Here is a 26,187-nt window from a genome sequence, read left to right as displayed (position 1 = left end):
AAAATATCAAATAAATTCAAGAGTTATATGATGAGAAACCAGAATAAAAATAAATATTTTAAATTATTTACATTTACACTATTTTTATCTATTAAACATTTCATACTCTAAGAGTTACATAATGTTAATAATTTTGTACTATGTAAACATGTATTGAAATAACATATTGTACTAAAATTGAGAAGATGGGAGCGATTAATGGTCCACATCACTAAATTTAAAGAACTGGAAGAGTTTCATATTAACATTAAATGGATTTTGTTTCTATTTATGTTATTTACATTTATTATCCTATATACATTGCTTAAAAAATTAAAGGGAACACTTAAACAACACAATATAACTCTAAGTAAATCAAACCTCTGTGAAATCAAACTGTCCACTTAGAAAGTAACACTGATTGACAATCAATTTCACATGCTGTTGTGCACATTCAACTTTGTACAGACCAAATATTCAATGAGAATATTTCATTCATTCAGATCTAGGATGTGTTATTTGAGCAGTATACGTTTTCCTGATTTTTACTAGCACTACAATATTTCAATATGAATCCTTTTGCCTGTTCTGATCTTCCAGGACTCAATTTTATTGGGTAATTTTATTCTAATTCTTTGGGAAGAGAAAAAGTACTTGGACAAATTACAGTAGTGAGCTATAGTGATACTAGCGCCTCATTCAAGGATAAGTTTGCATGGTGACTTATAATTGTTCCAATTATCTCATGTATTGATTTGACTTTTAGAAAAGAAGTATTCTTTTTGTACGGTATATGTTTTGAATCATATTCTTATTTCACAGAAATTGGCATTTAGACAAAGAAAAATAGTGAAGCATGCCTTAAAGGAAACTTAATCCAGAAATCTGTAAAAGATCTCTTAATCATGAAGCTAGCATAGCACAAGGCAGGAAAAATACAATATCTAAAAGGGCGGGGTGGGGGGGGGAGTCCCACCACAATATGAAGCACTATTATCTGTAGACATGAGAAATAAAATTGCCAAAGCAGGAAACAGTGACTTTCAGGGGTGAAATCCAGCTGGTTCTGACAGGTTCTGGAGAACTAGTATTGGAAATTTTGATCAGTTTGGAGAACCAGCAAATATCACTTCTGCCTGTCTGCACTGTGGGGAGGGAATGAAGATTTTTCAGTATCCTTCCCCTGCCACGCCCACCAAGCCACGCCCACAGAACTGGTAGCAAAAAAAAAATGGGATTTCACCACAGAGAACTATTATGCCAACCTGTTTCAGATGCCTTCCAAGAGCATCCAGAGAAGAATTAAGTGTCCATTGACTGATGAAAGTGTATGTGAGGAGCCCTAGAATTTATACTCATGAATGCAAGGTGATACAGACCCAGGTTTCTGTATAGTGCAGCAGACAGTTCTTCTCTGTACATATCGCTTCATTTTTGTCTGCCGCACTGTAAAGAAATCAAACTAGCTGTTGTCAGTGTGAGGTTTTTTTTTAATCAAATAAGTCAATAGTTGTAGAGCCAAGATTTACAACTTAGCCTAATGTGAAGTTTGATGCAGCAATGTGAATGCATTTCTGTCCTTCACTGTTTGCCTTTGGAAGGTATGATCTGTATTGATATGGTGAAGCATCTCAGTGGCTTTAAATAACGTTTGGATAGGAAGAGCTTAAAAAAGACTAGACTTACTCCATATACCCAGTATAAATATGAAATAGAGTGAAACACTTTAAAAAAATATCCACATTCTACAGCAGTGAATAGCTCAAAGAAAATGAATCACACCAACTATACGAAAAGGCAAATCCATGTTTAATCATTCATAATATAATGTACAATATTGGTCACTGCATCTCAAAAAGTATTCTAGAAACTGGGGGGGGGGAAATGTTGTAGGTTTTGATGATTAGATTGTGGATGTTATTATAGAAATGGCTTGAAATGTTGAGAAATGTAAAGCAAATAAATGATTGAGCCTGTAATTCTATTTTCATGCACTAAAAAAAGTCACTACACTTTTTTTGCTCTTAGTTTTCTAACTTTTGTTGGAATAAAAGGCACAAAAAAGTGAGCATTACAGAGGTGGAATGGTCTCAGAAATGGAAACTGAAAGATGAGGGAATGGAACACCCTTTAAAGAAATAATTACATCTTTTCAGACATCTTTTCAGCTATGATAAAGGCAAACATGAGTCAGTCAAAATTATACAAAATGTGTAAAGAAACAACAGATTTTTTTTCATCTTTTAAAATTATCCTACATCTCAAGCTTGTTCAAAACAGTGACAAAAACCCAGATGGATAAAAACTGATTATTTAAATTTAAAAAATGGATTTTTAAAATTTATATTGTATTTTTTTATTTTTATCAAAAAAAATTATAAAGTGATTTTGGACTAAAATCTATCTAAAGATAAGTTTTCTATTTAAGATACATTAATAATTTAGTTTATTCAACATGAACTGGAGTTTAGATGTAGCATGAGGCTGTATATTCTACAATATTGGGATTGTCAGAGAGTCAAGAGAAGATCAGACGAGGAGCCGTTGTGGGATACAGATGATAGTTGCTCTTTAAAAATTATGATTTAAAGTTAGTTGATTTAAATCAAGGCTTTTTTACTAGTGATTTAAATCACAATTCACCCTGACAAAAATAAAAAAACAACCCTAAATATTGACACATTCAGGACATATTAAAGCAATAATTTATTAGCATACACATTCCTTATCTCAAGATTTTGTAAAGGCTAGATTGCTTAAAAAGTGAGTTAGAAACACATATGAAAAAATATCACAATTAATGGATAGCAAATAAGATACACATAGATTGTCATTGACATTGTGTGCTCAAAACCTAAAGAGGTTTGTTTTGAAAATTTGTCCTGTTTATGGCCTTTCCAGAGATTTCCTGTTCATACATTCCTGGAACAGAAGCCAGACTGGACCAATCTAACCTGGGACATCAGGTTGGTTAGGTTATATATAATCAGTTTATATTCTTCTGAAAGTACAGTTATGATTTGAATTACTGGAAAATCTCTTTAGCAATTTATTATAACAAGGAATATGAATTTACTACAGGAAGTTCAACTACATAAGATTTTATTTTAAAAATAATATTGTTCGTGGATTTACTAGATCATATGTTTCCCCATTGCTTTGACTTGAATATAGTATATCCTGATTTGGTTTATAATAACTGTTCTGAAAAGCAAGTACTGAACTTTCAACTCTTTTTTAAAAAGTTAATATTAAAGTTATTTGTGCATTTTAAGAGGTCTACCATTTTAAATAAAATGGGTCAATCTTGGTTGCTCAGTCAAAAGTCCTGTTTCCTGTTCTTTTTCCTCTGAATTATTATTAATATTATATTGATGGTCTTTGACCGTAAATAAAATTTTATTATTAATAATAAAATTCTTTTTTAAAAAATTGCACTGAATATAAAAACATAAGCCAAGTGGGAAAACAAATAATTTAAAGCCTGTCTAAATGTAAGCAAAGATGAAACCCTTTAGGTCTGAATCTTCACTAATATAATACTCATTGTAACATAATATCTATGGATTCTTTGAAACACCTACAATTGAGGGTTGGGTTCTAACTTACCTTGCTGCCAGTTCATTTCCTCCCATGCTGCATGGCTATACTGTACTTTTTTTTAAAAAAAATAAAAAGCCCAAAACAAGATAGCAACGCATGCGCAGTGCCAGAAATTCAGCTTCTACGCATGTTCAGAAGAAAAAAAAAACCTGGAGAATTTTTTTTTAAGTTCAGCCCCCCCCCATCCCCCCCCCAAAAAAATTCAAAAAACAGATGGCAGTGTCCACGGACTAGCACTGACTGAAACGGTTTCATGATGTTATCACAATGTCACCAGCGGGTTGCTACCAATTTGAGCAAACTAGTCTCTACAATTTAAGTGAAATGGTAACTCTGTATCCCTTGTTACGCTTAAACTAATTTGGAAACATTGAATTGCTAGCAATTTTTTCCTCTGCTAACTTTTAAAGTATACACTCTTTTACAAGACGGTTCTCTGAAACAAGAACAAAAGTTGGTGCATGTTTTAAGCATTTTCTTATAAACTATTTCTTGATCTAATACAGAAAGAAATTAAAACTATCAATACAGGGCAATTGAGTAAAGTAGCCAATAAGCAGAAACACTTCTTTTTTTTTACAACTGTTTAATTTAAAAGTGAGTATAGGTTATTCTTTGCACATTATAATCTTTTAAGGAAGACAGGTGAATATCTATTTGAAGATATACCTCATTAAGTTAATGTACACAATATTTGTTAGTTACACAGCAATTTAAAAAAAAATTGTCGGTAAGAAACCACAGAACCCCATTTTCAAAAATGACAAATCTTTGAATAAATCACATTTTAGCAGATAAATTTGATACAGAATTAAATAAACTACTACCGCTGTAAATGGGAAAACCACATGATGAATACACTGAAATAAAATTACTCCTTATTTTTCTAAATACATGAAGTATGGCTTCTTTTTAACAAAACATTCCCATGTTTCAGATTATGGAAAGTGACTATGGATTGAACTAAATATGGAATAGAAAATTGCCAATTCAGTCAAGGAAGTTTTAGGGAAGAAGCAGAAAATAAAATAGTAAAATGGTATCACCAAGCTAGTTAATGCAACATTAAAGATAATACTATTTGCACCATTCTAGAAAGGATGCTGTACAACTGGAAAAAAACTATAGGAAAAAAACTGTTAAAAGAATCAGGGTATTGGACAATTGACAAGAAGAAAAAAATGTTTAAACATGTTTAAAGTTTACGTTGTTCAAGAAGATTGATCACTGTATAAATTTCATCACAGATCATTCATTTATTTACATTTATATTATGTACTGTCCACCTCGGTCATTTATGAAATGCTCAGAAATTTTAGGTAAAGATTTTTTTCCCTTGTCCTCTGATGAGACTTTGGCATTCTCAGATAAAATGTAGAAGCAGACCATTTAAAATTATAACAAGCTATCATTAAAAATAATTTAGGAAGAAACAGTTTTAAAATGCAATAATGCTAGTGCTCATAAGCAGTATGAAACATTTTTGAAAATATATACATCTTCCATTAATCCTTTCAATAGTGAAAGAGAAAGTATATACCTGTGATGGCGAACTTATGGCATGCTTGCCACAGGTGGCACGCAGAGCCATATGAGAGGGCATGTGAAACCTTTCTACGATTCACCTCCAGCATGCATGTACTTGCTGGCCAGCTGATTTTCAGCCTTTTTAAAGGGTGTTTCGTCTTCCTGATGCTTCCCGGAGGCAAAAAAAATCCCCCAATGGACAAACCGGAATTTGGGATAAACTCACTTCCTGTTTGCCAATTTGGGCATTTTTTTCAGTGGTGGAGAGCTGCAGTGGAGTCAACCCGCTTATTTTCAGTGATTTTTCCCCCCCCAGTGGCTCCGTGTGGAAGAAGCCCTCAGCTGTGCTTCTGATGAAGAATAAAGATCAGCGGGAAGGCTTATTCACATATGGAGATGCCAAAACCTTTGTGCAAAAAATCAGTGGGTTCATACCTGTGAGACTCTCTGGATCACACCAGTATCAACCCACCACTGTCTACCAGGTATCAGAAATGCCTGTGCGCATGCGTGGGGGGTAGTGCAGGGTGTGTGTTTGCATGAATGGGGAGAAGGAAAGGGATGAGGGCATGTGCATGCATTCTAGCACCACCACCACCACCACCCTTTTGGCATGCGAACCAAAAAAGTTCACCATCACTAGTATATACCATATTTTTGGGTGGATAAGATACTTTTTTTCCTCCTGAAAGAGGGTGGAGATGTTGGTGTATCTTATACACTGAATAGAGTTATTTTTGGCCTCCCAAAGCCCCGACCCACATGAAAACGGGTGTGCAGAAGGTTTGGGAGGTCTGCAAAGTGCTCCTAGGGGCTGGGGAAAGGGCAAAAATGCCATTTTTGCAAAAAACAAACAAAAAAAAACAGGCAGAAAACAGCCCATTGTTCATAAAAGTGGGGTGCACAGAGGGCTTGGGAGGTCTGCAGAGTGCTCCTGGAGGCTGGGGGGAAGGCAAAAAGCTCCAGTTTTTGCAAAAAAATGGGGCTAGGTGATGGCAAAAAGTTGGTACGTCTTATACACTGGTGTGTCTTATAGTCTGAAATATACGGTATGTCTTGGTTGAGTATTTGTTTATTTTAAGTTCTCTTTCATCTATTTTGATTTTATTTTATTTTATTCAAGACAAGGTTTAAATACAAAACTCCCCCAAAAAATCCAAGAAAGGACAAAAAATAACAAAAAATAATCAAGACATTAAAAGAAGAAAAAGGTGAATCAAAAAAGCCAACAAATACACATATATTGTTCCCCCAATTGAATACTGATTAATACATTACTACGACATTTTGTTATTAATTTCTCAAAATGCTGTCCTACATATCTCAGTCTAATAGTTATAATAATTCTGTACTATCCAGAATAACCTGATGAATGCTAATAACATTGCCACTGCCAGTTATTCATGTTTATAAGAGTAAAGGTAATTGGGTAGAAGCAGGCTGTCCAGATTTGGATGATGTAAAGGTAAGAACCATACAAATTTGGCGAAAAAAGTTCTGCTAACCACTATTACTTAAGAACACAATGGCTATAAATTCAACTCAGCAAACTCAGATGAAAAAAGATAAATGTACTGCCAATTGTTTTCACTTCCTATGTTTTCAGTGCTATCTGGATGCCAATTTTTGGAAACAGAAAATTGGACCTCAAAATTTTATTTACTTAAATCCGTTATTTCAGCCAATTAGTTTTATTCTTCTTCCAGTAAATTCAATTCCACTAAGCCCATTTTTTGAGCAATTCTGTTGCATATTTGTTGAGCGCTTTCAATCCTTTTTCTGTATTTCAGCAAAACTTTAGTTTCACTCTGTTTGCCAATATCTTTTTCTTGTAGAGGTAGTATTGCTCAGACTCTAATTGCAATCTCTAATTTTAACCCAGAAACAGTAAGCTGATAGGTCAATATGCAGCAGTAACAGCAGTTTTATATTGTTACTTGGTTATTCTTGCTTATCTCCTATTTTCTCTCAAAATAGGGATTTTTCTGTATTACCCTGATTATGCTATTTCTCTTTGCTTTGCTCTTAACCACTAGAGCAAACTGTCTATATATAGTTAAACTTCTATTACTGACTTTGAAATTTTCTCATTTATCTTTTTTTAAAAAGTTATAAAATAAGGCAAAGAAAAATTATGGGACCTAAGCAAAGAAAGAAGGTTAAAAATGTCTGTCTGTCTGTATTTGTACATGTATATGAACATTTTACAGATGAAATTTTACACAATTATTTTTTATCACAATGGGTCTATTTCATTGTAATCATCTCTCTATGTGTAGCCAGTCTGGTATAGTCTAATGCTTAAAGACTAGCCTAGAAAATGTGAGATTAGGTGACTCTGCACTGGTCCCTCTCTCCACCCAACCTCATATGGTTGTTGTGAGGAAGAGAAGAGAAGGAAAGTGTGTTGGATATGTCTGCTGCCTTGAATTATTTATCAAAAATAATAATGGGGGATAGAAATAAATGAATAAATAAATAACCTGTGCCTATAAGCAATACATTCATAAGTCCTTAGCAACAACGCTTTCCTCTAATTAATCTTGGTCCGTGAATTTTTAGGAAGCCTAGGACCAGATACAAAACTGATTTCCAATGTAAATTGAATAGACATATGCCGCTGAGCTTAATTTTTAAATATCATAATAGCAAAGGGTTAGAGCTATTTAATAAGAAAAAGTAAAAACAAAACCCTTCAGAACAAAATTCAACAGGTCTGGTTAGACCTTTTTGCTCTTGTATCATAGAATGTTGGATAAAAGTTTTAGAAAATATTCAAGACTACAGACTTGAGCTTCTTTGCATCATTCTACCAGTATCTTGGGAAAAGATAATTTTTGTTATAATCAAATGATTTAATTAATTTAAGAGCAGAATAAGACAACTTTTTCTATGCTGAACCATTTCCTGTCAGGAGCATAAGATAAGGTCCAAATGTGAAACTTTAATTAAGTCAATTTTTTGCTAAAAGCCTATGCTTAGGAATTCTATCAATTAATAATCAGCACCTGGTTAATGTCACATAACAGTCAATGGCACTCAAATGAAGTTTTAGTTCACCTGTGCCTACATAGGCATTCTAGGCTGTTTCCTCTTTTCATCCCATACCCAGGATTTGCCATAACTTCTGCTATATATATCATATCCTCAGGATTAGTTCACTTCAGATATTCTATGAAGTAAATATTCCCATAGCCAAACTCCATCAATGAAGCTTTTTAAAGAATTCTTGAACCAACACTAAAACCTGAATAGATATAGGAATTCAAACACTTCTTGGATTCGACCATATTGAGTTTATTAACAAAGTAGGACTGAAGAAAATGCATGCCAAGTATGCCACACAGATAAATAATGTAATACCAAAACATGAAACACATCCACTCACTAGACCTGTCCTTTTGTTACAATTCACAGAAAAGTCAGAATATATTTTATTCCAAAAGAATAAAGTTTGTAAGTTTGGCATGAAATCTAAAATGGCAATATCCATGTCTGAATTGGTTGAAAGAAGCTCCCACCAACCTGCAGTATTAAAGGCACTTGATCACAAAGTCTTTTTTTTTAATAGCAAAGAGAACCTAACTAAGACCCATTGCTGAAGGCAGTAGAGGTAAAATTCCCTTTATATATCTGAACTATTAATGTCAGTAAGAACCTACAGAAGGCATGAAGAAATTAAGGCATGAAACTACTATGGCAAATATTGTTGGCTGTTATTGAAAAAAGTATGGGTGGAATAAAATACAGTATTAATGTGTGATCAGTTCAGGTGGGAAATATCTTTCCTCCCCCCCTCCCTCTCTCTCTCTCTCTGTATGTATGTAAAATATGCAAAATATGTTTGCATTTGTTTCCAAGGTTAGGAAAGATAGGTCAGACTATTTCAATGAGAACCTCCTCATTGATTTCCAGAGAAACATGAAATATACTCAAATGCTTTGACATTTGTTCATTCATTCAATCATTCATTCATTCATTCATTCAATCAATCAATCAATCAATCAATCAATCAATCAATGGTCTTCTAGTCCAATTCTTTTTATTCAGAATACTTTAAAAAAACTAATTTTAAACAAGGAATAATATACAGAAAACAGAATTGAAAAATTAACACAAAAGTAAAAACAGGAGTTAGTGCATTCATTGATTAACATACTAGAACAAAAAATTTAAACAAAGTTTTTTCTATCATCCATAAATCCATAAATTGGATGCAGTGACTTGCTGCTAAAAATAGCCTAGCTCAGGTCTTCCTATCTTTCTTTTTTTTTTTCCAAGAAATCCCTTGCACAGATTTAGTAATTCAACATTACACTAGAGTACTGACAGATATATGACTTGGGGAGGTATACTATGGCCTTGGATAGAGCTCTCTCGTCAGGCCTCTTTGGTGGGTGTAATGGAGCATTTTCCTTAGCTTTTCTTAAAAGGAGCAAGTCAGCTTCAACTGTCAGAGGCTCACCAGAATGACTGGAATGGAACATACCAAGTGCTCTTAGTAATTTTGTAACTCGATTATTTAGCATTGCCAGCATTACCGTTCATTTATCAATAACATAATTATTCCTAGTACCATCCCAAAACAATAAGTGTCAGAAATGCTGATGTTATTGAAACATAATAAAATCATTAGACATAATCCCACTTGTAATGGCCACTATTCATTTTCTATGACTTAGCTATATGGTAGATTTTAGAAGGTTACTGAAGTTCACATAGCAATCTATGTGAATAATTAAACATTCTACCAAAACAATAAATTTTAAGGCTGCCAACGCACATATACCCACACCCTCTTAAAATTTACAAGTAAGTGGAAGTTGAGAATCTGTTTGGATAATTCCTTTCTCAAGGTTTGTCCCCCAAACAGCTGATTCACAGCAAAAAATGATATTCAATAAACAAATATCCTGCTCTCTACGTTGGCTGAAACTGAACAGGGATGTCAGGTGTGAACTACAGTACTAGCACAAGTAATACAACAGTATAAACACTGGCACTATAGAAAAATATACTGCTAGTTTAGTGTGAACCTGCTTGTAATTTGGAAAATAACTTCTTTATGCTGACACAGAAAACAGAAACTAAGATGCCTGTGTAATCTGAACCATCACACATCATCCATATTAAATCCCACTAGTTTGAATGGATCTTACTCCTAATGAAATATACAAAACATAGAATTTGCCCATCTTTCAGAGACATGTTTTGGTTGTATAGATGCCAGCTTTCCCTCTGCTGGAAACCTTGTAAGTAAGAAAACATTTAATGAAGGAGACCTGTAGAATTTCAGTCATGTTAAACTAATTTGGACTGCATAGTTCAGAAATTGTTACTCACACAAAAGAGACAGCTATATGTGTGATGATTACCTATTTACTTGTTAGATTTATATGTAATCTTTCTTTCTGAAACTCAAGGAGGCATACAGAGCAATCTCTTTTTCTGTTTTTTCTCTCACGACAGTCTTTCAGGTAGATTGGTTTGAGAATGGCCCAAAATCACCAACAGAGCTTCCATGGTTTGAGATTGTTTTTAAGTTCCATTTTTGTGTACTTTCAAAAGCTTCATAACAAAGTAGACATTTTTCCAAAACGGACTTTATTCAGGTCTACATCGAAGTGCCAGGGATTGAATCTGGGAATATTTTTCTGAAAAAAAGTTCTACAGCAGTTTCAAACTACAGTGTACTGTACTTTTATATTCAATAATTATAAGATATGGATTCAAGTAATTAAAAATGGGGTGTTGTGTCTTTTTTTCAGAAGCCTTTTGACCCTCTTGTTTCAAACTCAAAACACTTCCTGAATGGTCAAAACAGCACTGGAATATTTCCAATAAGATCATGACAGCTATTTTCAACTGAAAACTACGCTTTATGCTCAAATCAGGCTTCCTAGATCAATTCTTTTCAAATTTAAAATATTCTGCAAATACCAAGAATCACCTTTCAAAATATTAATCCTTGTACATTTTGTACCTCCCAAGAAAGCATACAACCTAACTTCAGAATTTACAAAGGTCTACTTTGTTAAAAATAATAGCCCTCTAAAATAAAGGCCTATCCATGGTTAAATATATTGTTTTGAATGAAAAAATCTAGTTAACAGTTCACAATCAAAACTTAAACAGGATTTATATATATATTTATTTTGCAGCCACATCCTATGCATAGTAATTTTAAGTCAAATTCAGTCAGTGAGGTTTATTTATTTATACCATTATAAAAACCAACCTAATACTTAGTCTAAAATACTAATATTGAATATAAATCCATTCATATTTATGTAAATATAGTTTTACTTCAAATAAAGTTGTTAAAGACTAGTTATTTGCTAACAAAATATGGATATACTGCAAATTAATATGAATCTATAGAATGTAATGCTTAACTGAATAGTTATTAGCATTACTTTAATATTCATAAGCTATATTAAATGTTAACTATGCAGTTAAATGAAAATAATTTCATGTATATGAATGCATGTAACCTATTTGAACACAATTAGAACTTGACAGAGTATTACCTGAAGTTGCTCTTATGATCTATACTGAGACTTTTATACATCCTCAAGAAAATGGAATTATCACAAACGTTGTTTTTTTAAAAATGTTATCCCAGAACTTTTACCTAAAAGCAAAAAAATTAAGTGTATAACTTATATTACTGAATTCAAACTATAAAGTGTTACACTTTTTTTCATAGAGCAAGTTACTTGTTACTACATTCTAAGAGTTGAACATAAACAATTCTTCAAAACTAAAGCTCAACATTTTTACAATGTATGCCCAACTGAGTTCCAAGTTAGGTTTTTCACCAAACACCTGACTTGTTAAAAAACATTTGTCAATATAGACAATTAAGTTAGGAAATACACTTTTATCAATATATGCATGTTATCATAGAGCATTGCTCTAGGAAGAATTGAGGATTTTTAAAAAAATCAAATGATAAGCAAGGGAGCAGCATACATCAAGTTGCAGATTAGTTGGTTAGATTCCCTAACCAAGGCCTAGTCACTAGTGAGATATATGGGCCATCTGTGCACATATCACAGTTCAAATATACCTTGGAGGCTTTAATAAATCAACCACACATTATTATCATTAAAAATATCCCAGCAACTTCAAACAGAAGTAACCAAACCATAGGAACAAGATTTGGAATTGGATATATTTAAAGTTTTCTACTTCTCCAACTTCAAATTAAGTCCAAACTTTGCAATGGAATCAATTTAATATAAAACAGTCAAACATATTCCTTCAAATTAATGAGATATATATATACAATTAAGTAGACCGTAGGATTGAGGTAGGAATTTTAACTCCTGTATAGGTAGCAGTTCCTTTAGATAAGCATCTTTGAGTTTCAACTACCCAAATCAAACAAATGAATTCTTAGCAGAACACTAATGTACATAATATTGAGAATAAATTCTATAGTAAGCCCTTAATTATTGATACATTAACCCACAAAATAAACAATAATAAATAGATGTAATGTTATTTGCTTATATGTAACCATAAAAAAGGATCTGGGTTTCAAAAGTGTCACCACTTAATCAATGTAACTGTGGAAGAAAGAGGTTCAAGAATTAATGTACCCTGATATTGTTGCAAAATGCATAGCACAATACAGTATTTCAGTACCACCTCAAAGCAAAATTATCCAGGTAACAGATTTTAATCCATTTGCTATTACATAGCCTGAATCCAACTTCTCAAGACCACCAACAGTAAATGCTCATAAATCTTTCTACAACCTCCCCCCCAAACCCCCGCCCCCAAACCAGTGGAATAGCTATCGGAAGGACTTTTCTATCTCCCTGCATCCAAACATCACCCACAAAGCAAATAACAGTAATAAAAAAGCCACCAATCTATGGCAGCTTGGGTTTCATTGGAAGCCATAAATATGCAAGGGCAGGAAAAAAACAACAACCAACCAAAAAACAAACCAGTCATGAAAGGCTTCACTGCACACAACAACCAGGAGCATAATAATAATAATAATAATAATAATAATAATAATAATAATAATAATAATAATAATAATAATAACGACGACAGCAACACACGCCTCTCTACCTTCTATATTAATACAAATAAACACCTTTCAATCTGTACTTGCTAAAAATAAAACAGAAATCAAGGGACTACTTCCCACCCCCCCACCCCCGTCCCCAGCAACACACGAACCGCTTTGCTTCCTGTGCTCAAAAGTAGAAACAGAAAAGAAAACGAGAGAAGGAAGAAGGGAGCTAGGGAGGGAGAGATAGAGAATATCAAGAAAACAAACACCCTCCCACTTCTCCAGAATCGCTTCGCCCCGAGAGTGAAATTGTGGGGTCGGAGAAGGCACAAGCTTGCCTCACCTCCCTTTTTGCATATAGAGAGACCAGCTTACCTTGGCTGCACCCCACTTTTTATTTCCTCTCCTGGAGCAGTGGAGAAAGAGACACACACACAAAGGGTAATAAAGGGGGAGGAGGGGAGAGAGCAGGGGGATCGAGGGTGGGTGGGGGGAGCTGGTGAATTGGTGGCTGCTGCTCTCGTGTGTGTGTGTGTTGAGGTGTCTTCAGCCAGGGCCAAACAGCAGCAGCAGTAGCAGCAGCAACAGTAGTGGAGGAGACGGGAGCTGTGTTGCTAAGAGGCTTTTAGGTCTCTTTTCTCCCCTCGTCTGACGGCCAAAGCGGGGGAAGAAACTCTCCCTTCTCACTAGGGTCTCTCTGGGATCCTCTAGCAAGGCTGGGGGTGGGGGAGAAACTCAAACCTTCTCGGAGCTAAGCTCCCCCCCACCACACACCGCAAACCAATTCAAGGTGGAATTAGTGCTCTGTCCCTTTAACAATATAAATAAAAGGTCCCCCCAGTCTCTCCCCCTTCCCTCTCTTCTTCATCATCAGCTGCTGCTGCTGAAGCTCTGGCTCTCTCTGGCTGGGAGAAAGATGGGAGGCTGTCAGTGCGCATGCGCCCCGTGGGAGCTCGCTTGGGTTAAAGGAGGGGGAGGGAAAAGTTTCCTCCCACAAGGCCCCGCGCCTTAAAAAGCGAACCCGGAAAAAGATTCCGCAAAGATGGAAGGAAGGGGAAGGGGGCGGAAGTGGTGGGCGGGGGGAAAAAATCGGCGCGTCGAGCGGAAGTCTATGTTTTTGTCTGTATGTGTGTCTGTGTGTGTGCGTGTGTGTGTGGACGCGAGAAGTAAGAGAGCCTTGAAAAGGCCCGCGACGGACAGACAGGCTTGTTATGCAGTCAGGGTGTAGAATGGCCGTGACGCGCGTGCGCACTCGCGGGTGAAAGCGCACGGGTAGCGCCTGCGTGGTGTTTGCTGGGAGGTTTGAGCGGTTCGCGCTGAGGTAAAGGCGGTGGAAAGGCTCGCGCCGGGGAGAGCGTCTGCGGTTGGGCTCAGAAAAGGGGGGGAGGACTCGCGGGGGGGGGGAGGAGGAGGAAAACTGAATGGAACAGTGCCTGAAAAGTCCAGAATCGCGCCTAGTCCTCGTTTTATGAATGGCATTTCTAAGAATGGCATTTCTAAGAATGGCAAAGTTCTGCTGGCGGCTCCGAGCTTTTGAGCGCCTGAAGGAAACGAGCAGACCGGTTGTTGTTTATTTTCCCTCCTTGGGGAGTTGCTTGTGAGGAAACGGCGCTGTAAATTTGAATCCGAGGAGTCGCTTCCTCAAGCTACGATCATTCCGAATGTAGGTTTTCAAAAAAAGCCCAGGTTGAGATGATTGGACATCCCACGTCCTGAGGGGAAGAATAGCAGGTTATTTTTCGAAAAGGACAGCCAAGCGATTTACTCAAGTTTCCTGCTCCTGAAGTTTGAATCCCCCTCTGGTAGATTGTTTTTTTTTATAAGCGATACACTTGATGCTCCCTCTTAGATAGGTGGAAGAACCCGGTCGATTTTATGATGCTAAGTCTTGCGAACCGATTTCACTGAACGCTAACAAACTATTCAGCCATCACGGGGTCCCTGCTGTTATTTTTAGAGTTTAAAATAGATACAAGTTGTGACTGTACTTCTGTGGGAGGTGGAAAAATTAATCTTCAATGAAATGGGTGGCTAGATAAATGTGTTTAGTAAATAGTTGATAACTATTTATTAAACGGTTAATTAATTAAGTGGTAACTGAGTGGGATCTTTGAGTCCTAGTGGACAATCATTTAAATAGGAGCCAGCAGTGTGCAGCAGCTGCCAAAAAAGCCAGCACAGTTCTAGGCTGCATTAACAGAGGGATAGAATCAAGATCAGTGAACTGTTAATACCAGTATACAGTAGTCCCTCGCTATACCGCGCTTCACCTACCGCGGCTTCACTTCATCGCAGGTTTCTGAGGAAGTCGATCAGCAGATTTAAACAGCCCGCCGAACTCGATCCGCAGGTTTTTTAAAAATAAAATAAATCTAAAATTGTAAATACTGAATTTAAATACTGTATCTAAAATAAATACTGTGTGGGAAGGGTTTATAAACACTTAAAACAATGAAAACTTACCAAACAATTACAATATAAATACTTAAATAAGTACTATCAGTCGATAAATTCCCCATCGCGGATTTCACCTATCGCGGCCAGGTCTGGAACGTAACACCAGCGATAGGTGAGGGACTACTGTATAATGCTTTGGTAAGGCCACACTTGGAATACTACATTCAGTTTTGGTCACCACCATGTAAAGGGGATGTTGAGACTCTGGAAAGAGTGCAGAGAAGAGCAACAAAGATGATAGGGGATTGGAGGCTAAAACATATGAAGAACGGTTGCAGGAACTGGGCATGGCTAGTTTAATGAAAAGAAGAACTAGGCGAGACATGATAGCAATGTTCCAATATTTCAGGGGTTGCCACAAAGGAGTCAACCTATTCTCCAAAGCACCTGAGGGTAGAACAAGAAGCAATGGATGGAAACTAAACAAGGAGAGAAGCAACTTACAACTAAAGAGAATTTTCCTGACAGTTAGAACAATTAATCAGTGGAACGGCTTGCCTCCAGAAGTTGTGAATGCTCCAACACTGGAAGTTTTTAAGAAGATGTTGGATAACCATTTGTCTGAAGTAGTGTAGGGTCTCCTCCTGCCCAAGCAGGGGTTTGGACTAGAAGACCTCCCCCTTCCAACTCTGTTCTTGTTATTTTATTAATTATTAAACAAATTTATCCAGCTATCAATTTCATTGAAAATTATTATTTGGATCATTTATAGTGTCAGCAATTCCCCCATCCTGTTTTTGTATCATACCAGGAGAGCATATTCATTTATCAAATTGTGAAATGAAAATTCTACATACCTCTGCAATTTTGCTGTAAAGTTTTTTTAATCCCTTTTGTTCACAAAGCTTGTGGGAGAGAAAATGGAGCAGAAATGTTTACTAAAAATGTAAATAATCTAAAAGGTTATTTCTTTCATACTATTTCACTGATTGTTAAACTTATTGAAACTACAATAGTTAACTCAAAGGGGTATCTGGACATTTCTTTCCAAAATTTGATATATGAATATGCTCCCTTTATATGATACAAATAGGATTGGTGATTGCTGACACTAAAAGTGATCCAAAGTTCTGTCTATGTTATTTTTGAAAATGAACTCTACATTGCAAGTCTCAGACACCTAGTATTTTTAGCAGGTGTGTAAAGATAATGCAACTGCGGTAGTAAAAAAAATGTATACATATTACATGAAGGATTGTTAGTATAGAATAAAGTCTTCCTTGGTAATAGTGAAAACATATTGCTGTTAAGAATTGTGATTACTTAAGCATTTTCTAGTAGATACATGCATTTGACAGTAAATATCAGCTGCTTGGGCACTCCTGAGTAGCCTTTTATGTTATCCTGTGAGTAACTGTCATGTCACTTACCAACACGATTCAGATGTTAGCTTTCTATTGCACGTTGAAGACTTGATTTGGCCTTCAGGCATTGGGCCTTTATGCTAGTTGAGTCCAATATGTAAGATTGGTTAGTTCCCCAACCCAGCTTTTTTTCTTCGCTTGGTACTGTATTTTCTACATGTGTGTTTTTCCAAGGTTTTCTTTTCCTTACAGCTATTTAAGTCATTGTTTTGACTTTTATGTTACAGGTAATCTTTAATTTATGACCATTGTACAAAGTGTCTTATGACCCATTGTTGCATTTTCAACCATTGTGAATCATGTGATTGTACATTGGTCATTTTGCAACAGCACGTGTTTGTGATGGTTGCAGTGTTCTGGGATCACATTCTGTGTGACCCCAAACTGCAGCCTTCTACAGTATCCTGAAGTTTTAGCAATTTTGAGACATAATATCCACAATATTTTCTGGAGAAACAAAACCTAGCCATCTTGTACAATGTTTTGTGCTCCATTAAACAAAACAACAACAAAACCTTTCTCGTGAACGATCTCCATCTGTTTAGAGCAAAGTTGGCTGAAAATATTGTGAGTCGAAAAAAGGTTAAAGTTTGGCTTTTTATGTCTTTAGAAGGAAAAGTATGAGAAACACAAAACTTTGTGCGTAACAACTTAGTAACACAAGGTTTTCCAATATAAAATGTCATTCTCCTACTCTTTCCAATAGTTTTCAAATTCAGTGTAATATATATGTGGATGTTAGAATTAAATTTCCAATTGATGCAAGATGAATAACTAAGACAATAACAAAAGGAAATCTCAAAGCATAGAAGTTGATATGTGTACTATAATAGGTTTAATAGATGTTAATATATATTTGTTGTGTAGGTGGTTTTGTTATTTTTTTACAATTTTCCCCCCTCTGTTTTTTTGTGTTTTTTTCCTTTTTGTGGCTTTTTTATTTTGTATTTTGTTTTTAAAGTTTATATATCAATAATTATTTTTTAAAAAAGTTTTGCTTTTTATATCGCTAAGGAAAGATATGAGAAATGTGAAACTTTGTGCATAATAACTTGGCAACATTAGGTTTTCGAATATAAAATGTGATTCTCCTACTGCTTTCCAGTAGTTTACAAATTCAGTGTAAAGACGTTTTTTGTAAAAACACCAAAAATAGAATATTTTCAGCTGTTCTGACAAAAAAAGACTAACTTGGAACCCCTGTTAACTCATTCTATTTAGAAAGAGCATGTTCCAAATCCCCTAAAAAAGTAGGATTGGTTTTTAATAAAACCGTAAAAATAGGGACAAAATTGAGGACCTTACTATGGCAATGTTGTTGCTGTTGTTATTATTATTATTATTATTATTATTATTATTTATTAGATTTGTATGCCGCCCCTTTCCGAAGACTCGGGGTGACTCACAACAATAAAAACAGTACAAATCCAATAGTTAAAAGAATTTAAAACCCATACATCTCATACAAACCATGCATAAAATGGAACGGTCCAGGGGAATCAATTTCCCCATGCTTGACGACAGAGATGTGTTTTAAGGAGTTTGCGAAAGGCAAGGAGGGTGGGGGCAATCCTAATCTCCGGGGGGAGTTGATTCCAGAGGGTCGGGACCGCCACAGAGAAGTCTCTTCCCTGAGTCCTGCCAGACGACATTGTTTCGTCGGCGGGACCCAGAGAAGGCCAACTCTGTGGGACCTAACCGGTCGCTGGGATTCATAATGTACATCACAGGTATTCTTTTATATTGTTCCATTGTCATTTTATGTATGCTGAAGTTTAAAGTGTGTAATTTCTTGCATGCTATATGAATCTATTAGTCTACTAAAGATGCTTCTTCACTAATGACTACAGTTAGAAGTGCTGTAAGTCCTTCAGTGATACCACATGTTAGCATGTTGCGGCTGTAGAATTCTCAACTGTACAGGTGTAGTTGTCATATTTCTGTCATAATAGCACCTTATATAACTTCTTTGTTTCAGATTTTGCAGTAATTCATTTTATATTATGAATTTCCATAATATGTTAAATGGATGTAGATGAATCAACTGGCAATCCTACTCTACTCAAATGCTTTTTTGCAGAATAATTGTTGTCAACTTGCCACCATGGTTCATTTTATTTTAATGAAATTGGGCTGCATTATGTGATAGAACGTTTGATGAACAAAAAATACTCATTACTCGGCGATTGGAGGTTGAACTCACAGACAATGACCAAATCTGCTTGCATCACAAAACCATGTAACTGAAGAAGTACAACATGAATCAAAAGTTATGCTGCAACCCATTTGACAAACAACATCAAATAGCTAAACATGAGCTGTTGAAAGTCAATCTAGCCATGTCCAATGTTTTAACAAAAGTGGCAAAAACAAATGTGTAGCTGGAGCAAAAGTTTTGTTCCAAGTGTAAAGCCAAATACATCTCCATGGTCCAAAGCACTGTAGACTCTTCATTGTTGGATAATTATGATATGGACATTCTCCGTACTGAGAGAGCAGGTCCAGCAGTCACGTGGGTTGCTTGCTGTCCAATCCGTTGAGGACCGAGCCTAGTCTTTAAAAAGCCTGCTGGATCCGCCCCTTCCTCAGAATTCGCTCCGTCCTGCGATCCACAGGACTTGTGGTGGCTCGTTCCTCTCTGAAAACACCTTCCTTTCATCTTCTTTCTATTCAGATAAGTAAAATTTGCTATTGTATTTTACTTAAAGCTTGCCTTGGTTGGCGCGCCAGCCTTACTGGGCTCGGCGCCGAGGGAGAAGCTGCAGCGCGGCTATAGCTGTTTTTTTCAAAACACCCTGCTTGCGCTTGTGCCAGATTGTATTTTCTTGCAAATCTAATCGGCCAGGAGGTTTACCGACAAGCTAAGGACTGTAAACAAAGGGCTTTTTCCTCCTGCGGTGTGGGACTGTTAGCAAGCTTCCCTTGATTGTCCCCCGGACTTTAGCCTTCCCTCCATTTACAAAAGCATCGGAGCGGTTTATTTTGGCGCAAAGGCCCTTAGCGCCCAGTAATTCTGGCACTTGCAGATCGCCTCTTGGGAACGTTGCCCTAGAGAGCTTCTCCCACCAAATTTTGGCTCAAGTCTTGTCCCTGTAATTTGTTCAGGTCATGACTTCGTTTCCCAAGAGAGGCACTTCTAAAGGTCCCAGAGAGGTTAGGCCTACTGGCTATGAAATTGATACTATCTCCCAGGCCTCTTCCTCCTCTTCCTCTGGAGCCCCTACAATGGCTAGACCCACCAGGGCTGAGAAGAGAAGGGACCAAGCTCTGCAGAGAATACATGAGAAATCGGCTAAACGTTTAAAGGTGCAGGTCCAAGTGCACATTAGCCCTGACCCACCAGAGGCTTCTAACCTGCCTTCCTCTGGTGTCCCTGTGCTTTCTCTGGATGAGCCAAACCTAACAGACCCCAACCTAATTTATGGGGCTTAGGTCTAGAGGAGCCAGACATTATGGAAGATCCCTCCGAGCCAGACCCATCCCAGGCCTTCAGGGAATCTCCATCTTTACCTGCTACCATTACTAACCTTCCTCCAGAGCTTCAATCTATGTATTCTGCCTTATCTAAAGCCATTGATGCCAAGCTCTCGGCTATCAATGTGCCTTCTCACTCTCGTCCCTCTCCACGCGCCCCTAGGCCCATGAGTTCTTTCTCATCCTACAAAATTCCAGTTAATGAAGACTCGGATCCTTCTCAGGATGAGAACGACGATATGGACGTAGAGGATAAGGATGACTCGTTCCAGTGGCCTGTCAGAAGATGAGGAATCTCAAATCAAGATTCCAACCCTGGCTGCGATTTTTCCATTTCAACTCTTCAAATCACTTCTATTCAAGGCAAGAGTTTCCACAGGCTTAGCCGGGCAAGATAAACAATCTGTTCCTTCCACAGATCCTCCTGAAGAAAATCTACCATACTTCATGGAGGAACAGGAAGACAATGAGATCATCCCCATGCCCAAATTGTTCAAAGATGCTCTGCTCAAGCAGTGGGACCACCCAGCCTTTGGCTTCAATCCCACAACTAAAGACAAGAAACTATATAAGCTTTCTCCATCTTATAAAGACCTTATCTGTCCTAAAGCTGATGAACCGGTAAAAACTCTACCCATTTAAAATTGGCTGACATATTGTTATGGCCAACCAGTTGTTAGATTGTCTGCATTTATGACAAAAAAGACAATGTTGTGGAAATTTTTGATAGGACAAAATGATGCATTAGTAACATTTATGCATCTCTGAAGCCCTGTTCATTCATTTTATTAACCTGCAAGAAAAAATGTTTGTTGGGTTCCAGAACCACATCTTTTTTGCATGCTTCCAGTGCCTTTAGTTATATAGTCAGGTTAATAATATCAATTCCCAGAAGTGATGCTAAAGTACATGGCACATAAATTCAATAATAAGCAATTGTTATTATTGAACTATTCTTCAGTGATTCTCCTCCTACCTCTTTGGTCGGTTGCAGTTGGTGTTAGTAGGGGGTCAGAGGTCGACCTCTAGGCTTCTCCCTTATGGGGTGCCTCAGGGATCGATCCTCTCCCCCCTGCTATTTAATATCTACATGACACCGCTGGGCGAGGTCATCCAGGGGCATGGGGTGAGGTATCATCAGTACACTGATGATACCCAGTTGTACATCTCAACCCCATGTCCAGTCAACGAAGCAGTGGAAGTGATGTGCTGGTGCCTGGAGGCTGTTAGGGTCTGGATGGGTGTCAACAGACTCAAACTCAACTCTGATAAGATGGAGTGGCTGTGGGTTTTGCCTCCAAAGGACAATTCCATCTGTCGGTCCATCACCTGGGGGGGGGAATTACTGACCCCCTCAGAGAGGGTCCGCAACTTGGGCGTCCTAGATCCACAGCTTACATTAGAGAACCATCTTTCAGCTGTGGCGAGGGGGGTGTTTGCCCAGGTTTGCCTGGTGCACTATTTGGACCGGGAGTCACTCCTCACAGTCACTCATGCCCTCATCACCTCGAGGTTCGACTACTATAACGCTCTCTACATGGGGCTACCTTTGAAAAGTGTTCGGAAACTTCACATCGTGCAGAATGCAGCTGCGAGAGCAATTATGGGCTTCTCTAAGTATGCCCATGTTACACCAACACTCCGCAGTCTGCATTGGTTGCCGATCAGTTTCTGGTCACAATTCAAAGTGTTGGTTATGACCTATAAAGCCCTTCATGGCATCGGACCAGAATATCTCCGAGACCGCCTTCTGCCGCATGAATCGCAGCGACCATTTAGGTCCCACAGAGTTGGCCTTCTCCAGGTCCCATCGACTAAACAATGTCGCTGGCGGGACCCAGGGGAAGAGCTTTCTCTGTGGCGGCCCCGAGCCTCTGGAACCAACTCCCCCCAGAGATTAGGACTGCCCCCACCCTCCTTGCCTTTCTCAAACTCCTTAAAACTCACCTCTGCCGTCAGACATCGGGAAATTGATTCTCCTGGGCTGTTTCCGCTTTACGTATGGTTTGTATGAGATGCATGATTGTTTTTATATTAAGGGTTTTAAATTGTTTTTAACTATTGTATTTGTACTGTTTTGTTGTGAGCCGCTCCGAGTCTTTGGAGAGTGGTGGCATACAAATCTAATAAAAAAATAAATAATAAATAAATTTACAGTTCACATGAAACTTCAGCTTGGGAACCATATAAGATACCCACTTTAGGCTTGGGAACCTAAGATAAGCTGCCCAATTCTCATTTTGGGAATTGGGCAGAAACCCACATAAGGCTTGGGAACCTGAAGAAAGAAACCAAACTATAGTCTTGGGAACCTGAACCAAGAAACCCAGCCATGGCTGGTATTGGGCAGCTATTGGGCATGTATACTCTATGGCAAAGGGGTTGCTGGTTCAAGTGCTGAACTAGTAGTGACAGTGTCATCATGGACCAATGCAATATAATAGTAACAATGATGCCTATATATAAAAAGGTGAAACAATAATAGAATGCATGTGACATTGCCATAGCAATGTCCCTGACTTTGTCCCTAGTTTTAGGGCTTTATATGTCAGCAATGGAAAAACCAACACTACTTTTTTAGGGGATTTGAAACATTTCTTTCTACCCTGTTTTCCCTAAAATAAGATATCCCTAATAATAAGGACAATTGGGCTTTTGAGTGCATGGCAATGAGGCCAGGTGCTTATTTCAGGTTCAAAAAAATACAGGATGGTTTTATTTTCAGGGAAACATTGTAATGAGAATGATTTCAGAGTTTCCAGGTGAACTTTTTTTATAAAAATGGGCTGAATATACCTTATTTTGGGCATTTTTACAAAAACACCTGTCAACTTTACACTGAATTTGTAAACTATTGGAAAGAGTAGGAGAATGACATTTTATATTGGAAAACCTTGTGTTACTAAGTTGTTACGCACAGAGTTTCATGTTTCTCACACCTTTCCTTCCAGAGATATAAAAAGCCAAACTTTAACCTTTTTTCGACTCACAATATTTTCGGCTAACTTTGCTCTAAACAGATGGAGATTGTTCATGACCACTTGGCATGGAATGTATTTGATCCTTATTTGCAACCTTCCCAGCTGGCTCCCGATATACAAAGTCAATGGGGGGAGTTGCATTCACTTAATTACATTGTGGTTTCATTAATGACCATGACAAACATTGCAAAATAGGTGCTATCACATGATGACTAACGTATCTCATTGCTTAGGGACAGACGTCCCAGTCCAATTGCAGTCAGGGGTCCTTTCTGCTCTCTGAGCTTGGGTATTTTCTTGCATACATTTCATTATCCAAACGAGGTAACATCAAAAGTCAATTACAGTCATAAGTCAAGAACTATCTGTGTTTTGTTTTCAGGCTTTTAGCTATTGATCATCTCTAAGAATCACGTTGTTGTACAGCTTACAGAGAGCATTCATGTACAGCAGCGGTCCCCAAACTACGGCCCGCTGAGGCCATTTACCCGGCCTGCGGTAGCGTACGAGATTTTGCCATAACCTCCCGAATCTCCCCTGCACTCTGCTGCTGAGCGTCTGGCGGCGGCAAGGAAGAGGAAGAAAGCCAGGGGGCGGGGAGGAAAGCACCCTGTGGCAGAGCAGCAACAGTTCCTCTCCCTGAAGGCAAGAAAGAAATTGGCCAATTGCAGGCCCACTTTCCTCCCCGCCCCCTGGCTTTCCTCCTCCTCCTCCAGACGCTCAGCTGCAGACCGTCTTTATTTATTTATTTATTTATTTATTATTTAGATTTGTATGCCGCCCCTCTCCGCGAACTCGGGGCGGCTCCCTCCAGTGCCGCTTTTTTGCTTCTTCGCCGCCCCGCGGGGAGCATGGAAGCCCTGCAAGAGCGGCTGGAGGGGGCCGTAAGCAAGCCATCAGGACCCCCGCGCACTAACTTGTTGACGGCCATGCCGTCCCGTATCGCAGGGAGGGGAGCTCTTCTCTGGCCCGGCAACAGCGAGGCCCTTCCAATGCTTGCCCGCCACCCAGGCCCCACGCTTGGAGCCGGGGCGACGGGCCTAGCCTCAGCTTACTTGGCCCTGGTGCGGCCAAAGCGCGGGGCAGAGTAGGCGGCGGCTGCTTCAGGCCCGCCCCCGAGCTGAGCTTCCTTTGGCTTACTTCGAGGCAAAACTGCAAAGCTCACCTGCCGCCTCGAAGGAAGCCAAAGGAAACTCAGCTCAACGAGGACCGGCTGTTGGTCCCTTGAAGCTGCCGCTGCCCACTGCGGAGATCCCTTCGCCCGAATGGAGGCGGCGGTGTGTTCAAGGGACCAACAGCCGGTCCTTTTCGGGGCTGCGTTGCTGCAGCCTCCGAGGCCGCCCACCGAGGAAATCCCTTCACCCGGAGGCGGAGGCGGCCTCAGAGGCTGCAACAACGCAGCCCCGAAAAGGACCGGCTATTGGTCCCTTGAAGCTGCCGCCACCGCCGGCCACTGCGGAGATCCTTTTGCCCAAACGGAGGCGGCTGCGGTGGCGGGTTCAAGGGACCAAGAGCCGGTCTTTCTCGGCGCTGCGTTGTTGCAGCCTCTGAGGCCGCCTCCACTTCTGGGCGAAGGGATCTCCTCGGTGGGCGGCCTCGGAGGCTGCAGCAACGCAGCCCCGAAAAGGACCGGCTGTTGGTCCCTTGAACCCGCCGCCGCCGCCTCCGTTCAGGCGAAGGGATCTCTGCAGTGGGCGGCGGCGGCAGCTTCAAGGGACCAACAGCCGGTCCTCTTTGAGCTGAGCTTCCTTTGGCTTCCTTGAAGGCAGCAGGTGAGCTTTGCAGTTTTGCCTCGAAGGAAGCCAAAGAAAGCTCAGCTTGGGGGCGGGCCTGAAGCAGCCGCCGCCTACTCCGCCCCGCGCTTCGGCCGCACCGGGCAGCTCTGGCGGGTGCGGGGCAGCAAGGGCAAGCCGCGAAGGTGGCGCAGCGAAATGTGGGTCAAGCAGGAGGGCACTGAGCAGTAGCCGTGGGGTGGCGGTGGGGCGGTTGGCTGCAAGGCACCAGCGCCGGCTGGATGTGTTGCAGGACATGCGCTGAGCATGGGGCTGGCACCTCCGTCCCGGCCCAGCCAGCGGGCCAGTGCCAGCCCCATGCCCAGCGCAGTGCCAGCAATGTACTGCGACCCTATGTCGGTGCCACCGTCTTGGAGCTCCTGCTTGCAGCCGACTGCCTCGTGGCGTGTTGCAGGGCAGAAAAAAAAAGAAGAGAGGAAGGAAGAGAGAAGAAAAGGAGAGAGAGAGAGAGAAAGCAAGAGAGAGAGGGAGAGAAAACAGAAGTGAGAGGGGGAGGGAATGTGAGAGAAAAAGAAAAATGAGAAAATGATGGAGGGAAAGAAGGAGGGAGAGGGAAACAAAACAAATGAGAAAGAAGGAAAAAAAGGAAGAGGGAAGTAGAAAGGAGGGAAGGAGGGAGGGAGGGAAAGAAGGAGAAATGGAGGGAAAAGGAAGGAAAGGAAGAAGGAAGGAAGGAAGAAGAAATGGAGGGAACAAGGAAGGAAGGAAGAATGAAATGAATGGAGGGGTGGAGGAAGGGAGGACTTTTGGGGGGGGGGTAAATTTTTTTTAAATTTTCTCTCAACATACATTCAAACAATGCAATGTACCATCTAATTTTCTCTGAATAAAATGCGGTATTTTGTCAGTAACTAATATCAATCATCAAAAAAGTTGCAAAAGTTTTTTTTTCTAATGTCATCTAGGTACATACTTTTCTTTTAATTAAAATCCCTCCTTAATGTACCTTCAAAAAGTACAACACCAATTATATT

The 26,187-nt window shown here is 39.0% G+C and overlaps 2 protein-coding genes across 9 annotated transcripts in view; one reads left to right on the top strand and one right to left on the bottom strand.

Annotated features, from left to right (window-relative positions):
* MBD5 (methyl-CpG binding domain protein 5) overlaps window positions 1–14,080 on the bottom strand; it is a 177,398-nt gene extending 163,318 nt beyond the window's left edge. For 2 of the 4 annotated variants that reach the window (XM_070731498.1, XM_070731497.1), the window contains exons 1-2: window positions 13,520–14,057; window positions 11,640–11,743 (exon numbers count right to left, since the gene is read on the bottom strand). The gene's annotated coding sequence lies outside the window, so the exon portion shown is untranslated. Of the gene's footprint in view, window positions 1–11,639; window positions 11,744–13,519 lie in introns of all 4 variants that reach the window. The other 2 variants (XM_070731496.1, XM_070731499.1) reach the window with 1 other exon arrangement.
* ORC4 (origin recognition complex subunit 4) overlaps window positions 13,343–26,187 on the top strand; it is a 45,778-nt gene continuing 32,933 nt past the window's right edge. The window contains exons 1-2 of one of the 5 annotated variants that reach the window (XM_070731502.1): window positions 14,246–14,465; window positions 17,158–17,192. The gene's annotated coding sequence lies outside the window, so the exon portion shown is untranslated. Of the gene's footprint in view, window positions 13,586–14,221; window positions 14,947–17,157; window positions 17,193–26,187 lie in introns of those variants that run through there. The other 4 variants (XM_070731505.1, XM_070731501.1, XM_070731503.1 and 1 more) reach the window with 4 other exon arrangements.

The sequence above is a fragment of the Erythrolamprus reginae genome, chromosome 1 (genome assembly GCF_031021105.1).
Source record: "Erythrolamprus reginae isolate rEryReg1 chromosome 1, rEryReg1.hap1, whole genome shotgun sequence".
NCBI classification, from domain to species: Eukaryota; Metazoa; Chordata; class Lepidosauria; order Squamata; family Dipsadidae; genus Erythrolamprus; species Erythrolamprus reginae.
This window is presented reverse-complemented; position numbering and strand designations above follow the sequence as displayed.